A 6,352-nucleotide genomic window follows, 5' to 3' on the forward strand; every position below is an offset into this window, starting at 1 on the left:
ATGAGTTCAAATCCAGCCTCTTCCATGTGCTAATCTCAGGGAGTCATTTAACTCCTTTTGTCCTCTTATCAGTTAATGAGTGAAAGACACTTAAACTTTGGTATAGAATTAGCACATAGCAAATGTTAGCTGTTATCATTAGTGATGACAAATTGAAATTAGAATGGAGTAATCACTGTTCAGGCACACATAGAGTCTGGTGGCCCTTGAGGACCTGGCCTCAGACACAGCCTTGCACCACTGAGAAAGTTCAAGTTAATCTTAATCTGTACCTAACCTAAGGACATAAGCTGTCTTCAGAACAATATCTGCTAGCTGTAACCTGTATCTTAAGGTTTTTCCCCCTTGTAACTATGCAATCCTTTCAGACCGCAGCCACTTCTTGCTTAACAAGCACTCCTTACTTTTTGCCAGCTCTAGTGATAATTCTTGATACACAACTCATGTAACTGACTGTGGCTTTGCAATTTTGGCCTTTATAAGCCTCCTCCATTTTGTAGCCCAGTGGAACACAATTCAAGCGCTTCTTGAACTGTATCTTCCAGGCTGCAGTCCTAACAAACCACAAAGAAACACCTCTTTATTTCAATCAGATCTCTGTTTCTGAAATTTTGGTTAACATTATTGTTTATTATTATTACTATTTTATTATTAGTGTAACATAGCTGTTAACATCAACTTTATAGGATTTTTGAGAGTAATTTAAATTGATTGTTAAGGGTATTTTAAATAAAATGATAGAGTACTGAGCAGTGCTCAGTGCAGTAGATAGATTACATCAGTATCTAACAACTCCTTAGCCCTATTACTCACAGATTCAGGAAACCTGAGTAGGACCTGGATTTTGTTTTACATTACCCAAGTGGTTCTAATATATATAGGTTTGGGAAAAACTCACCTAATCACTAAAAATTGTGTTAGGAAGATTAGCTTTTATATTTATTCAGCACCTACCATGTTCCAGGTGTAGTGCTGAGTCCTAAGGAAAAATTTAAAAACAAAGAGAAATCATGTCTATCCTTAAGAGGTTATCATCTAGACAAAAATGAAACACACATATTAAAGCAAAATAAAACAGTAAAATGATTTGTGGATTGTATAAATCAGACATTGAAGAGTTTTATAGAGGTTGAGAAAAGTTAGAGGGCTTATTCTACTAAGGTAAATGCAAACTAAAAAGGTAAATTGGAGTGGCCACTTGAGCCTGCCCTAAAATTATACATTGCTTTCTCTAATCTGAAATTTGTCATCCACACTTTTTATGATTTTAGACAAAGAAATAGCTTAAAAATTTTGAAGAAGATTCTCCCATTTCCCATGAATAGTGATAACTTCCTATAGAAAATGCACTCTAATTTAAAATATATTTATTTTCATCTTACATATTAATAAAAGAGAAACACACATCCAAGGAACCTCAATCACTTCTCATATAGGATGGCAATTGCCATCTATAATGAAGAATTTTTTTAACATTTCATATTCCTTACAAGTTCTTATCAACACATGTTATTGATTTATAGTATTAGTCTAACAGGAAATTTAGATTTGACTCATGGTCTGTCTTGACATGCATGTAACAAAATATGTCCTTTAAATATGTTTACTTGATAGAGAAACATTTTAAGAACAGAAAATATAGAATTTTAAACTTAGATGGGAAGACTTAAGTCATTTACCCATACTCTGAGTGATCAGAATTCAATTCATACAACTTCAGGAAAAAAAAAATACTTCCTTGTATCAACTATAATTAAAATAAGGGTCTTTTGATCTACTTATCACTGACAAAGATGCAGCCACATCTCTGAGGAACTAATTATAAAAGCTGATGACCAGAGAGCTTATTGTGGTCTTGAAGCCCTTTTCTTTGAATTTATACTCCAAAATGAAAAGAATTGGTTATAAACATCAAGGAAAAGTTGTGTCATGGAAAGTGAGAGTCAAAAGTCTAAATTCTCTTATTATGAGCTCATTTAAGAAGAAATAAAACAGAACAAAACAAAACAGTACTGAGAGGGATTGAGTTCTTGATCTGACATGCTTTTTCCTACATGGCAGCATGCTGATCAATGATTCTTATGGGAGAATAGTCTTCCTTCACCAAAGAGGGTTAGCCACTGTACCTTCAGAAGGGACACACATGGAGTGGGGAAAGATGGAAGGACTCCCACTTGCCCAGCCAGAGAAATGGAATCAATCCTGCTGAACAATGAGGTGACAGATGACACTTTTACAGTGATATCACTTTTTGTAATGACAAAATCTAGAATATGACCAAGTGAGCAGGTAATAGAGAGGTGGTGGAAGAAGGAAAAGTTAGAAATGAGCAAAGTACAAACTTAAAAACCAGGGTATTAAATGTAATGCTAAATTCACCAAAATGAGAGAATGTATAGTTGGTTGGAATGAAAGCCCTGGTCCTTATTTCTGCTTGGAAACCAACATGATTATAGCCACTTAACTGTGTTTTCCTTTGTTTCACTTTTGCACCAGTATTTTCCCCACCTATTTTTTCCTTCTGCTAAATTCATGTTACTGGGAAACATATTTTGACATTGTTATTCCTTTGCTCAAAACCTGCTGTGGCCCCTTGCTGTTGGTAGAACTAGGGGAAAAACGTTTCTTACTCTGCATTTCTAGGTCTTCTGAAACATCCATCCTTTCCAGCACATCTAAATCATCTTTCCCCTTTACTCTCTACTCTCTGTTCTCTTATCTGGCTACTGTCTCTTTAAAAGGGTGCAAGGCCTTCAAAATCATTGGCTGTACGAGTGAGTGGTCAAGAAAGGTATTAATAAAAACCTTCATTAAGATGATTCATGAGACATTTTTTGAAGGAAAGTCCTGCGGAGATTAATATGTTACTAATTGAATGTTAGGGTAAACTGTGATAGACAGAATCTGTTGTCTAGTAATTATTTGAATGTTTCTTCCTTTCCAGGTTATAGCCCTGGACAAAATGCCAACAGATGCTTCTCTGCTTCCAAGCAACTTTCTTTTCCTTTCTTGCTGTTTATCCTGTAAGGGTTCACGGGTAGGCTTTTCATAAGAGAACCAAAGACCGGTTTACTTCAAAGCATCTTGTCTCTTCATCCTCACATATTCTTTCTCTCTGCCCGCATACAATATCTGGGATTCTACGTTCACTGATCCATTTAGTCTTGTCACATTAGTTGTTCATCAATAATTCTTGAGTAATATAAACATTTAGCATATTCTTATACCAATATACCTATTGATTCTTCTCAGTGAGGGCAACTATCAGTCTATTTTAGGATAGGGGTTTTTTCCATTTTAATATGAAATGTTTATTTTTCTGATTATAATTTTTATCTAGTTCTATGTGCTTATTATAGAAAAATAGGAAAATACCTAGAAGTAAAAACCAAACCCAAATAAACAAACAAAAACTCCACTCACTATCCTTATACCCAGTGATGAATACTGTTCTGTTATATATCATCTCAGTCTTAAATTTTTTTCTGCTTTGTTTATGTAATAGGGTGAGTAATGAAGAAATAAGTATGTACTAACATCTCTTTCCCCACTTCCACCAATAGGAAAGAAAATTGAATTCCCTATTACTTCCTCCCAACCATTGTGAAAATCAAGAGTTTTGGGGCTTAATTCCCTTTATGAGGATTCAATGTGTCTCTGAAGGGAAGAAATTTGAGAGACAGAGTCAGAAGCAAAGAGCCAAGGAAAATTTAATGCTTTGCCCTGGACTAGGGAACAATGAAAAATGAGATCTTCAGATTGGGAAATAGTTATAGGGTTCCAAATATGTGCCAGTGTGCAGGACTGCTGTGAGAAACATCCCTGCAGCTTCCAGAAGCATTAGTGTCTAAGAGACAAATGGAAGGAACCATACTTGATAGGAATATCCTGTAGCTTAGGAGCATTGAAAAAATTATAAATATCATGGATTAATAACTTGGTCCCTACATCTATTTTCTTAACTACTTAAATCCAATATTTTTTTAAGTTTCTTTGAGGCAGAAGGAGGCCCTAAGAATGACAGTGAGTGAGTAGGGCATTGAAGGACATTAAATTAAAATTAGAGAAATATACGAATGAATAATTTCGTATAGCCTGATGTTGGTGTCTAAAATTCTTTCTGTGTCTCTCTTTGTCTTTCTCTCTCCATCTCTGTGTTCTCTCTCTCTGCACACACAGACACTTGCAGTGTCCATGTGCATAAAAAAAATTAAATTCATAATTTATACACCAATTTCAACTTGCTTTTTAAAAAATTAAATGCACTAATCATTTCTTAGTTCTGAGTATTCCCAAACATGATATTTTATTGGCTGTATGGTTTTCCACCATCTATGTAGCTGTTGCATACTTCATTATCCATTCTTCTAATGGTGGTGGAACATGGTTGTTTCTAGGATCCCCCTATTCTAAAACTGCTTCAGTGAACATATTTTTCACAGAAACTTTTGTGTACAGCTCTCATTGTTTTTTTAGAATATATATATATATATTCCTGGAAGTGGGATTAATAAATTAAAGAGAATATTCTTTTTTAGACTTCTTAGTATCTAATTCCAAATTACCCTTCAGAATACTTGTAATAGATTTCATCACACCAACAGTGTGTGAGGGTGCCGTGTTTCCCCTCATTTGAGAATGGACTGAAGATTTGAACCATGTCACTTCTGGAGGAATTGCTTCTGGTATACTCTGACAAAATCTAACTAGCCAGAATTGTGAAAAAAGAATGGAAAGGATAATGGTGCTGATGTTTTCTGAGTTTTCAAGAAAGTAGAATGTAATGGATTCTGAATACTGCCTAACAAAATTGATGTTGATTTCTGGGAAAAAATTCTAGAATAGATGCGTTATTAGAAAGCTTATGACTGCTTGAACTTTCATTTGGCTTCACAGGTTTACTTGAATAACTAATCACAGCAGCAGACAGCCAATTTAATGACATTTTCACCCCCTAATAGAAATCTGTTTAATTAGGTGCTGTAGTAGATTATATCTATTTCAAGAATGTCCTTTCATCTTCTTCCTGGATTTGGAAATCCTGATAACTGTTGTTTTAAGATATTCTTGAATCATGCAGGGTGTTAGGCAATGACTCATTAATAAGACTGTCTGTATCTTAGACAAGTCAGTCACTGGGACTGATTGGCCCCCAAAAATAACATCATGAGCAAATACTGTGAGGGTAATATAAAAGTGAATGATTGGCTGAATATGATGATTCATTGATTATCTTTAAAAAGCTATATTAGCAATATCAAAATCTCATTTCTCATGTGATTTTGGGGAACTTGAAAATGAAACCCTGGGATATGGCCCATTAAAAGATGTGGAAATATGCCAACTCCCCAAATATTTTTAGCTTATTCATGTCCAGATGGGATCGATGATAACTACTGAAAGGAAAATCATTCTAAAACTAATAATCATGTTTTTCTATTGAAAGGCAGAAGTTTTGAGAAAGATGATGATTCTGGGTGTATAATGGAAAAGTTGCTGCTCCCGGCCCCAGAGGAATACTTGACATTGATATCTCAGGTTCCAAACAGCTTTCAAAAGGTCTGAGTTATAGTCAGAAAAATTACTGACAGTGATCCTCTAAACAGGACAGCTCATCATCTTAGAGGTTGTTCTTGGATAATTGTCATGAGAATGCTTATGGAAATTTATGGACTCCAGGAGTCCATGGGAAAAATGAGATAATGTTTTCAAGTCTTCTATGAGATGAAAATTTAAACAGATGTATTTTAATCATAAGAGGCAAGATGAGGGAGATTCTAGGAAGGCAGTAGAAGAAGTATGGTTTAGGTAACTTCCCAATCCCCTTAGATAGAGCAACTAGATAATAAAACTAAAAACCTATGGATAACAAAAATAGTACTCCCTCTAACCCCAAAGTACAAGTTTGTGACCAAAAAATTCACCAATTTCTAGAACTTCCTAATGTCATAATTTCTGAAGGAAGAAGCACAAATCGAGTGACTGAAGAATGGAGTGACCTAAAGAATATAGAATCCCAAATAACCCAGGTACTCACTGAAAAGCAGGGTGTGCCAACTTGAGAACAACATCTAAAGCTAACAAGGATTTTGACCACTTTAAGAGTAGAGACACACGAGGGAACCATGGAAAAGTCTAAAGAAATTGATCAGTAGCTCCTGTGAACTCTTTACACTGAGCAGGACTCTCTTCCAAGAGAGGGCTCAACATTGAAGAGAAATTGGTGGGAGTGGAATCAAAATTGAAAAGGGTATGGACAATGGAGACAAAGGACAGAGAAGGTCAAAATAAAAATTGAGAGGGAGACAGAGCTAGAAAACTTCAGAAAGCAAATCACCTATACTCTCGCACA

Source organism: Kogia breviceps, chromosome 2 (assembly GCF_026419965.1).
Source record: "Kogia breviceps isolate mKogBre1 chromosome 2, mKogBre1 haplotype 1, whole genome shotgun sequence".
Classification (NCBI taxonomy): domain Eukaryota; kingdom Metazoa; phylum Chordata; class Mammalia; order Artiodactyla; family Physeteridae; genus Kogia; species Kogia breviceps.